The sequence below is a fragment of the Channa argus genome, chromosome 4 (assembly GCF_033026475.1).
Source record: "Channa argus isolate prfri chromosome 4, Channa argus male v1.0, whole genome shotgun sequence".
NCBI classification, from domain to species: domain Eukaryota; kingdom Metazoa; phylum Chordata; class Actinopteri; order Anabantiformes; family Channidae; genus Channa; species Channa argus.
Window position 1 is genome coordinate 26599864 of NC_090200.1, and position 12487 is coordinate 26612350.

The window sequence follows — 12487 nt, forward strand, 5'->3', positions numbered from 1 at the left end:
CAAAAATCAAACAGGAAGTAACTTGCTAAACTTTTCCACGCACAACCAATCAAAGTTTCCCAAGGCCATTTCTCACAGGTGCAAACATTAATTGTTCACCTATAATTCAGAGCTTTAACAGCACAGAAAGGCCCCAGAGGAGCTCTCCTGTTTTGAAGGACAATGATGAACTAAGAGCTAGTGATCACAGAGTGAGCCTAAAAGAGGAGGAGGGTGAGGAAGGGCAGTTGTCTCACATGAGATCAGTGGACAGAACATTGCTTGCCACTGTGCCATCGTGAATGTCTGAGGGAATAACACAACATGTGAACCATTAGACAGTAAAACATCCTCCATCGCCATGCCAACCTTGGTCCCGACAACACTGCACTTCTCACTTTATACAGGGCAGCAGTGGTTAGGGATGTAATCCTGTAATCATAGGGTCTCTGGTTTGATTTCCCATTCTGGCACGAGTGGCTTTGTCCTATTTCACATGTATTTTTCTTGTGTTAGAGTTTTGACAAATGTATTTATTTATTTATTTTACAGAAAACCCTTTATCTTACTGAACATTTTTCTCCTGTTTGGTATACAAAATGTTACGTATAAAATGCAGTTATTCCCAAAAAATTTCGTTTTGGAAAAAATTTACAATCTTTTGCTACTTCTTGTGTGTGTTTATTTACATTTAAGTATACTATGTAGTATGACACAAAAAATACAACAGGCATATTAGTGTTTTGTGTAGCGGCTTAAGATTTGAGAGTGCTTTATAAATAAAATGTATTATTATTATTATTGATGTTTTGTCCATCACATCAGTGTGTTGTTAGTTATTATAAAGATCCAATCATATCATGAATGTGTGTGTCAGTTTTATCCAAAAAATAAATGAGGTGGCCAAAACTTTAGAACCACCTCTTATAATGCACTTCAGTACGATTCCATTACCCACTTTGACCTCAATAATAAGCACGTAGAAATATCAGCTTTCTGACAGTTTCAACCTAAAAACTGAGAAATTATAACCTTTATAACATAGAATTTATGGCAGAGCCACTGCGTAGAATTGCATGTGGTCATAATTTTATGACTAATCAGTATATGTCCACCATGCAGTTCTAAATTAAAAACTGCCTGTGTGCAGTATCTAGTCAGTCTTTCTGACCAAATAAACATTTAGAGTCAAGGAACCAAAACTCATGTCTCATAACTTTGACTGAGCAATCAGAAGGTTTAATGAAATATCTGATATTATTATTTATTTATTTATTTATGCACAGAAATGTAGAGTAATTTAAGTTTTTAAATAATTTTGCAAAGGACACTGTGATTATTGCAGGGCATTAAAATTAGGCCTCCCAATGAGAGTGAAGCGTCTCTTAAAATGCATTTCAATAGAGTTACTTTTACTATGCAGAGGGCACTGTAGTGTTGGATTCACCTGAAGGTATCACCTCACAGTAAATACACCAATACATAAATAAATAAAAGTAAACCAATTAAAACCTGAAGATCCATCATTGTTAGACAGTGAGTGCTGGGCTCTCCTTTGCAGAAAGCATGACAGAGGCCATTACTGCTTCGCTCACTTCCCTTGTTGTGATTGGTGTGCCAAACACACACAGGACCTGTTGGGATGATGTGTATGCCAATGTAGTTTTCCAGTGTCTGAAAGCATGGCTGGTAGCTGTGAAGGTGGTCTTTGGCTCAAAATGTTCTTTTAAAATTTTAGCAGGTACCTCGAGAACGAAAGCCTGTTACTCTACACATGATTTGAGAAGATTACCAACAATACACTACAGACCAGAAATAATGTTTCACACTCTTGGCAGTAGGTTTTCTCAGAAGAAATGTTGACTGTGCAAATTTATTGTAAACTTATTAATGGCAATTTATAATTAATACCAACCGACCCAATTCAGCTGCTGAGGAAGGCCACAAAGTGTAGCTGAAAGCTACAAAATATACTTTTTAGGCTCCAGATGACATTAACATTGAGCACTTATTTAGAAAATGAAAATTAAAACCTGCTCAAAAAAGGTTCTATTTTATACTTTAACATTTTCTGCAGTCACCGTGTTTTATACAGTATCCATGTAGAGGGATTTGTGGATTTGCTGTGGCAGGAAGACATTCTTCAGCATTAAAAAGAAACTTAATGTGGCCTAAAATAGATGTGTGAGGAAAATATGGAACAGAATTTGAAAAAAGAAAAAACTGAAGTGCTTAATTTTGCTAGAGACAACATAAAGCACAGCTCGAAGGTGTTTCTGCTTTCACTAAATGAATGGAACGCAAACATTGCCACACCAGAAACTAAACAACAATAAAGCCTTTAAGATATTGCAGCCAACCCAATAAAAGTCCTGCTATAATTCGGCACTTTAACAAGACAGTCAATTCCTGGAAACACATTTATTCACATTGATCATATCACATCCAGGAGAAAGATAAGCAGCCTCTCTGCCAGGGCAATCACATCAAGTCCTCACACCTGTAAGTTTTGTGTGTGTGTGTGTGTGTGTGTGTGTGTGTGTGTGTGTGTGTGTGTGTGTGTGTGTGTGTGTGTGTGTGTGTGTGCGCGTGTGCGTGTGTGTGTGTGTGTGCGTGCGTGTACACACACTTGTTTTCTCCCTCTTGGGAAACTCAGCTCAACACCTCATTCAAAATGCAGGATTGAAAACACCTGGGAGCCTCCTAGGGGGTTCGAAAACCAAACCCTTAAACAAACATTTTTAAGGTGCATTACAGCAAAGCCTTCACATCTTGCTGCCTTCGGGAGAGAGCAGCTTCTCTGGATCCAGTCTTTCACAGGGCAGCTCTGCATGTACATGTCTAAAACAGGCCCAAGCAGTTACCAGAAAAGACGTGTGAGTGCACCTGCAGCAGTTATGGTGGCCAGGGTCCATTTGTTAAGGTAAAATGTCTGAATTATAAAATGGAGGTGCCAAAAGTCTTAAGACTTTGTGTAGGTGGCTATGTATGATGTATAATAAAGTGTCTTTGCATTTGTTTTACAGCATATTAGTTTGCTTCTTGATTGAACTTGACTGTTGCTCAGGTTTTCCAAGAGGTAAGCGTGACTCCTATTGCTATGTTTAAAATGCCCTTAGTAATCTTTAAAATGTGTAATGGTGTCCAAATGGCTGTAGAGGAATGCTCCACAATTAAGCCTTTAAGCCTTTTTGAGATTGTTGCTTAAGTGGTATTTTTAAAATATCCTGAACTGCAATAAAAATCAGCACATGCAGGTTCTTGTTTGACTGCTTAAAATGAATTGTGCATATGGCATGTGTCACAGGAATGAATCAATTTTTTTTTTTTTTTTTAATTTAGTCTTATAAATTGGAAACTCTTCTCACAGCACTTTACTTTAATATTGTCTTTGCCTTTTGAATTTTTGCTTTTATTGGTCCTTACTTTTTAGTGGTGTGTGTGGTGTGTGTTTTTTTTTTTTTTTTTTTTTTTTTTTTTTTAGATAAAACTATCTGGCAAATGACTAAATATAGAAATAAGTGTGTGTGTTTTGATTTTTAGTTAAGTTTGCTTAAAACAGAATTGCCTTAATTGCAAGTGTCCATTTTCTGATGTCAATTAGCTTATTCATATTAAACAGGTAGGTTGAAAATTGCTAATTAGAGTTCAGTAACACTTGCAAATGAGAACTTTTCTAGATCAGCGTGATGAAAACTTTTGTTTTCTGCAAGTGTTGCTGGAGAGTTTGACTTATGTTTGCTTTCTCTCATCCTTCCACCTTAATTTCTAATGTCCCAGTATCTCTTCCTTTGCTTTGAAAACTGCTAATCAACTGTAAATGAGTATCGATCCTCTGTTATGCTCAAATCACATGAAACTGAAAGGTTTCTTCACATAGCACTTTTTTTAACTCCTTGCTTTTTACCTCACTTGTAAATTGCTTAGTATGAAAGCATCGGCTAAATTACAAAATAATTCTTCTCTTATAGTCAGATCTTCGTATTCTGAAGCACTGCCCAGCGTAAGGGACGAACAAGATGCATATGGCTTTGGGAATAGTCACTTTGTCCATTCTTCAACGCAGTCCAATCCAAAACTTCAGTCTAATGATCAGGTCAAAAGTGAGCCAAGTACTTGGGAACCTTCTTGGACTCGCAGTAGCCAAGCCCAGATGCAATATCAGCCCGGTCTGGACCATCAAACTCGGAGCCTGAATCAGCCATGGTCTGCTGGTTCATTCCAACCCCAGTCACAAGTACCGATGCCCAAAGCCTTTCAATTCAACTTTCAGGTTCCTATGGTGGAAGACCAGAGCCGAGGCAAAGAAAATGGTTCAAGCACTAAAGGTTCAAGTTCAAACAAGGGTGAAAGTCATCATGCTAGTTATAATCCGAGGCCAAGCAGCGTTCATATCCAGAGCAGTTTCAACAGCCCTTCTTTCTTGCATCGTTTTCTGGACCAAAATGGTGGGAAAAAGCCTCATGACACTTTTAAGCCAAGCTTTGGACTCAGCTTATCTCTTCCCATTTCCCCAACTACCTCACCTTCAAACCCTACCACCAGCTCTAAGCAAATTCTAACACCAGAAAGAAGCAGTTTTGCTGAGAATAGCCATGCAGAGCCTGAAAGAGTGCACACTGACAGAGTAATTACCTTTCCGACCGAGCATGCTACCAAACTCTCAACTCCTACCGAACAGTTCAGCCACAGTGAAATCCCCCCAGAACACACGTGGGTTTTTCCAGGTCAAACACAGTATCCAGCTTTACCCCTGCAAAGTTGGCAGCCTGAAAATGTATTTAATGGATACTACCATGGCCAAATAAATCCTACAACGTATCAATATTGGAGAGATCAAACTGTCTCATCTAGCCCAAATAATGCCTATTATTCTTTGGATCCATGGCAATATAATGTTGCAAGCAGACCGAGTGGCATCAGTTATGGTCAGTATCAAATCTGTCATGCTGATGGTACTCCGCTTACCCTCGCTGAACAATATGCCCTATTAATACCAACCTATGACTGGCACAAACCTGTACCACCTCAGAGGCCAGGACCACATTCATATGCCCCTTTCTCACACCAGAGTCAGCCATCCTTTGACGACGGGAAAGTTTCCGGCATTGTAAATTATCAAATGGGCCATGCTATGCCAATGGGGCAAGATGGTTTCTTTTCCCCTTATCCTCATCAGCACAGCTTGGGTCAGAGTAGAGAAGCTGCTCATCGTCCCACTGGTTTTGACTCTTCCCGATATCAGCAGGGTTTATCAACTAGGTACGAAGCCCAGGTGGGAAAACAAGTGGCTGGCTACCCTGCATACCCTGGACAGTACAAGTATTACTAGTCAGAACACCACTTTATGGTTGCTCAAGGTGTAACATGGCAGAAAATCTTCCTAATTCCTTATTTTCCTAATTTATTTGTCGTGTCATCAGATTCTGACATGCTGTAACAAAGATTTCCAGAGTGAAGTATGCAAATGTGTAACAAATCCTCATCACCAGGTTTCCAGCCCAATCAATGACTACAAGAACTTTCAGAGTCCGCCATTCCCACACACTTCCATACCATGCTAAAGGCTCCTCAAATGTCTATCCACTTAAAACAATCCATTACATCCAGATTTATCCAAAACTACAAGTTTAGCAGAGGACTGGCAATTAAGAGAAACCAAGTTGGCCTTTCCAGCCTGCGTAGAACTGCACATCCAACGGCAATTGTTGCAAGCACAACATCTGTCTAATGCACCCAATGGCTTGTCTGTGCACATAATCTTTCCCATCTCCAGTCAGTGACTCAGTGTTTCCCTGTGGACAGCACAAGGCAAAACGGACCAGCCAAAGGAGAAAAGATGCCGTGGTAAGTAAATGTACAAATCTGTCTTGATATACACCTTGAGTATTATCAAATTAACCTTTCTTTCTCTTATAGGATGTGCAGTCTGAATTGTACCGTGTGCCAAGAATGTTCTACAGCAAACATGTTTCAATAAAAGTGTTCAAACTCTGTTGATTAAATGGTTGTCAGATGTTTGAGGAAATGGCTGCTCACACTTAAGTGAGAGCATCGATGCACTCTGGCTCTGCTAAATATTAAGCTAGACCCAGTAGGCAATTGGTTTAATGGAAAGGGGGGAGTGCCCTGGGCTTTGTTCAAAAGTTAAACCCCCACCTACTACTCATTAACATGTTCTATCTTTAGTTTAATTTGTACAAAAGTTCCTGGTTGGGAACAGTGACTTCCTGGAGTCTGCTCTGGTTGTGTGGTTGGCACAGTGATAAGACTCTGAGAAGTAATTATATTTAATAAGAAATCTGGATATGTAATGCTGCTAAAACCAGAGTTTTAGTGTAGACTGACAGGTGTCGTCTTTCTTCATCTGAAAAGAACCAGGCAGAGTCCACCTGCCTGCAGCTTTTATTTTGTGCTAAATTAAAACCCCAAAGTACAAAACTTTTTAGTAAGAAACAAAGGTTCAATTTGTGCCTTTTGTTTAATCTTCACTTTGTTTAATTTGTTTCATGTGTCAAGTCATGTGCTAAATTAACATTTGGAACAAACAGTCACCTGTTGCTTGTGAAAACTGCAGTCAGAGCAATGCCACTGTACAGCGCAACTTTGCAGGATGTCGATGGTAGCCTAACATGTTTGAAGCCTGATCAAAGGAGCCAGCGTATGTCAGCTGAATGTCTGCCATTACTTGGACGCCACTGCAATGTCACCGCTGTCCCTTTTGATAAATACTGACATGGAACATTAAGCTTTGTTCCACATGTTTAGGGCCTCCCGCTTCCCATTGGAAAAACGTTCTATTATGCCAGATTAAAAAAAACAGCTGTTTTAGTAGTTCATGATAGATCAGAGGTGCTGAAAGCTACAGGGTTAACTGTATCTAAAGTTTTATTGTATGTTCATCTGTCAAGTCAATTTGCAACAATGTGGAAAAAACTTTCATGCACAAAATGTAAGAATTTATCATTGTGGGAAGCATTTAGTTCAAGGACAAATCTTCTACTGTTATGAACTTTGAGATTGCTGATTAAATATGAAAATGGTGACGTGTGTGTGTGTGGCTTATCTTGCCTAGGTAGAACATGGTTGTTGGAAATCTGCTGTTTGTTCACAGGTGTGAGCGTAAAATGGTTACTTGGGAAAATGGCACTCCTAAAACACTTATTAGGAGTGAGTTTCTTCTTAGGTCAGTTGACCTTTTAAGGCTAAATTGAGGTTTATATTTCTTGTAAGTCTCAAAAAACTGGCGTTCTTTTCTGAATACTTTTGCAGATCTTTCCTATATATAAATGTCTGAGACTATTTGACCCTGCTGGAGAGTGGATTTGAATACAACTTCGGGCCTTTGCTGCATGCTTATCTCTTCCAGGTAGCCTGTCTGTTCTCAACTTATCTAAAAAAGAAGTATTTAAAAATTACAGTACGTAATAGCATTGTGTTCATCTGCTCTGACTCTAAAGCACATTGTTACATTTTCCCTTTCTTACAGCAGTGGTGTTTAGAGCACTAGGCTTGAGGTCATTGGTCTCATGGCCTAGTTCTTCATTAGCTTCCTCCCTGGTCAAAGGTCTGCTCATCGAGAAACTGATAATGTTCTGCAGCTGACCCTATTTGACTTTCATTCACAGGAAATAATTCTGTGTGATAAAATAAAAGATTAGACTGTGAGTATTCAATGTGCTACTAACAAGTCACGCAGAGAAGCAAGGGCACATTTGTTTCACTCCAAATACTAACCTGGTCACAATAGGTAAAAGTAGGTATTTTCTATATTAAAGTTGCCAGTTTCTCAGCTGAGTGTGTTTTCACACTACAGCTGGGCGTTTCTGTGTAAGCCTTGCTGCCGAGCCACGAAAACATCCCTTAGGTGACTAATGGGGCTTAACAAACAATTTAAAGGACTAACCAGACTGGGCCTCGGCTGAACTTGGCCCAAAAGGTGATGGCCCTCATGGAGCCCCATGGTTGGGAGATGAAAGAAGTAAGATTCATTAATAACGCTTGCCTAAAGCCCCTCCCCACAACCACCATGTGCACCTTAAATACCTGATTGTCTAACTATGCAGGTTGTTTTGCACAGAATTTGAAGAAAAACATAACACATTGCTCGTATCATACTCCAGTTAGACGAAAACCCATTTTTGAAAGTATACATGGCAAAAAAAAATTATTTTATTTTTAATACATTTATGTAAATTTGTTGTTTCATTTTAGCAGATGTTCTTCATATTTTGTTTAAAATACATTTTACATCAGGACTTATGGGGCTACAGTTTAGTCAGAATTGGGCCGGAATATCTCAGGTAATTACCTGAGGTAAAGACCACAAACTGAATACTGAAATAGAAGTGCAAGCAATTTGCCTAAAAATTTAGTCCACTACAAGAAGATGTTCCACTTCAAATTCTTTAATCAAATTCAAGACTAAATACATATTCCAAAATTTACTCAAAAAAAAAAGTAGTATTGATTTGATGCTGTGGATGCATAAATGTAAATATTTGATCCGGACATGTTAAAACACACAAAGTTTAAAGGTAAAAAATTATGGCAATAATAAAGAAATACAAAAGAACCCTGTCCACCTGCCTGTGCTGAACAAAAGTGGAGCTAATCCTAACGGGTTTCAAAAGATGTTTACGAATCTACATTTGCATTGAGTAACTAGTGACCACGAGCGATATTAATACATTAGTAAATTTGTACCACTTTATCCACTTTACTGCACAGTAAAGTACTTAACACTTAGAAAAATCTCTGCTCCTTATGCTAATAGACCCAACTTTACATTCACTGTGAATGTAAAATACAGCTGCTAAATTACTGTAAATTTCATGTGAAAGATCTTATAGAGAATTTTCAGCTGGAGAATGTCTCACCATAGTTTTACTTTGACAAAGATTATGGTATACGTTTTTCTAACTTTTTTCTAACATCTAACAAGAAAAATGGCAATTTATATTAGTCTGTGGAGTCTGCCCTTTCAATAGTGTCGCTGTGCCTTCGTGTTAACAGAGACTGGCTGGCAAATGGGCGTCAAGGCTGATATCAACACAAATGAAATTCCAGCTTCAAACACAGACTTTTACAAGATAATATTTTGTTAAAGTTGTTTTTGATTTTACATACTGCACATTTTGTTTACCTTCGCAACTTGCTCAGTTGTTCACAGATGGCTTTACAGCAAACGTAAGTAACAGCAATATCCAAAAGTATATCACATTTTTATTTACCCAAATTACATTGCAGTTTACAGTATGTTACTTTATGACATTAATAGACCAAAACACAGTTAAACTTTCGCTGTAATTCTACAGTTTATCTATAGGGGAAAGGTAATAACTTTTCATCAAATAACTAAAGCAATCAGCAGTGACCTTGGTTTGCTGATACTTCAGTACATGTTTTAAAACTTTTAGCGTGTGTCTCTGAGTATGTGCTTGTGTAGGTGTGTGGCTATGTGCACACTCTTGCTTCTGTGATTAAATACGCAAGAGTGTGTGTTTGTGAGTCTGCCTTTTGGTTAAGCATTGTTGTAAATGACTGTGTGAACTAAAGTCTCGGACAATTAAGCAGCTTGTATCGCTTCGAGCAAAGTGTGAGCCATCACTGCGTTCTAGCTGAACATGAGAGGATACAGCAGTAATGTTTCATTTGCATAAAAAACGTAATAGTACACAACAACAACAGTAGAAGCTATGGCTAAAACTAACCAATCACTATATGTGAGTGGGATTGTGTTTGTTGATTGGGTGGCTATTTGGTCAAAGCAGTAAGTTTTAAAGCTAAATTAATTTGTTTAAATCTCAAGCTCAAGGGGTCACATAGCTGTAAAGGTAATAGACCAGTTTAATCATTTAACAATGTCTCAAAACTGAAGAAGCAGTTCAAAGTAATGAGCCAGATTTCAGTGGAAATTGGGTCTTTTATGGTAATCAAGGGCACTGTGTAACTGTGTTCAATTCCAACTGGGACAAGGAGGTTGGTCAAACATTGTGAACATCAAATAAAATGTTTTTTAAAGAGGCACTCCTCAGATTATACACATGAAGGTCACAAGATACTCTTCACAAGGAGTACTGTGAAAACAGTCATAAAACATCTATAGGGCCTTTGTCTAAACCTGATGATGTCACAATGATGTCATCAACTTTTTTTATTACAAACATTGACTGTGAGGGGTTGGAAGGGGAAATCTGAAAGGCAGAATTCACCTAACAAATTAGATTTTATTTTTGCTGCATTACAGGACAGTGAAAAGGTCTGTCGCTCACAATTATTTATACAGCATCTATATATATATTTTATTTGTATTTTTTATTTATTAAGAAAACAACCCTTTTATTTTGAAGTCTGAACTTCAGCTCGCCTCCTTAGCAGAAATGGTAAGCAACAGCTCAGGTTAAAAGAAATTACCCTGGAACTAAAAAAGCACCCTTAACTTAATATTTGGAAGCACCCCTTGGAAAAAAATAACTGAAATCAATCACCTCCTGTAACCATTAATGAGTTTCTTACACCTCTCTACTGAAAGTTTGGCCCACTCTTTTGCAAACTGCTCCAGGTCATTCAGATTTAAAGGATGCCTTCTCCTAACTGCTATTTTGAGTCTCTCCACAGGTGTTCTATGGGATTCAGACCTGGACTCATTGCTGGCCATTTCATAACTCTCCAGCTCTTCGTTTGTACCCATTTCTGAGTGTGTTTCAGGTCATTTTCCTGCTAACAGACCCATGACCAGCTTTCTTGCACTTCTTACATTGTGCCCCACAATCCTTTATAATCATCAGATTTCATGATACAGTTATTATACTTTTGTCTCATTTGTCCACAGTACATTCTCCCAGAAGGATTGTAGTTTTGTCACACTTTTTTATGAATTTGTGTCAGCAGTGGTGTCCTACTGGGTCTCCTAGCATAACGGCCCTTTTCATTCAGGTGGTGACGAAAGTGCGAGCTGACACATGTTGTACCCTGTGTCTGCAAATTAGCTTGAATTTGTTTGGTAGTTCATAAGGGTTCTTTATCCATCATTCGAAATTATTAATTACTAATTTTGCTCTTCCGTCGTGTCCAGGGAGGTTAGCTACAGTGCCATGGGCTGTAAACCTCTTTATGATATTGCGCACAGTGGACACAGGAACATTAAGATCTCTGGAGATGGACTTGTAGCCTTGAGATTGTCCATGTTTTTCCATAATTTTTGCTCTCAAATCCACTGAGACATCTTTACACTTTTTTACATCTTTCTTTTCTCCATGCTCAGTGTGACACACAACATAAAGGTTGAGTCAACTTTTCTCCATTTTAACTGGATGCAAGTGTGATTACTATATTGCTCACATGTGTTACTTGCCACAGTTGTGTCCAAATACAAATAACAGGAGCATCACATGTTTGAAAAGCAATTCTTTCTTACAATTTTGACAAAGTGCCAATAATTTTGTCCAGTCCATTTTTGAGTTCTGTCTGAATTTTTATCAAGTTTGACTTTTCTTCTTTGTTTTTTTTTTGTGTTGTTGCAGTGCAAACAAAAACAATGAGCACGTTAATACCAAAACATTTGCAGCTGGAACTATTTTCGGAGAGAAGGTTGCATTTTCCTACAGAATTACAAGGGTGCCGATATTTTTAACCATGACTGTATCGTGTGGAAAGCAGGGATCAAACTACTCACGTGAAATGAGTGGAAAACGATGTCTATTGTATGAGCCACAGCCACCTGTCTTTAGTGCAATGTAAATGGCTAAAATATGAGCCTCAATTATGGGGACAAGAATGTCTGCCTGAATGGCTGAACGTAAATATTCCAAAATTTGGGTGAGCCTGCATGAAAATAAATGCCATTATGACCTGTTATTGGGCCCCATAGTGAGTGTTATGTCATGACATCATCAGTCGGCTGTATCCATGACAGGTGAGACTATTCTTTGTAAAGCTTTGGTCAATGCAAAAAAATGCCAAACATGTAGTGTATGTATTGATGTAATTTATTTTGTTTTTATAATTTTATTTTTTCTGCCTCAAATGTGTTCATTCAATTTGTGCTGAACGTTCTACAGCCGGTGCCCCCTGCCTTATCACTCTGGGGTGACACCTGGGGTGATCAAACAGATTTTGTATGAGACCTGTGCTATCCCAGCCCCACCTCCAGATCTGCACCTGTTGAGTGGCAGAGTCATCAAAATATTCATCTTTATCTAGCAACACTAGGCTTAGAATTAAGCATCAGTTATAGAATATCCAAAAATGGCCTTGTGGTAACATTCTTGAATTTTATTTCCACCCTAGCAAAGGGCATGACTTGGCCTTAGATTTCTGTTCACGTGAACAGAGGCTGCCTCAACCAGCTTTTAGGCAATTTCATCCAAATGTCATGCCCTTTGTCATTAGCCTTCCATGATAATTAATGGTAATTTCCATCACCCTAGCTGCCTTATAACTTGCCCCAACAATAATCCAACATTAATGGTGACTGAGTCACTAAACGATTTCATCTTAGTAAGAC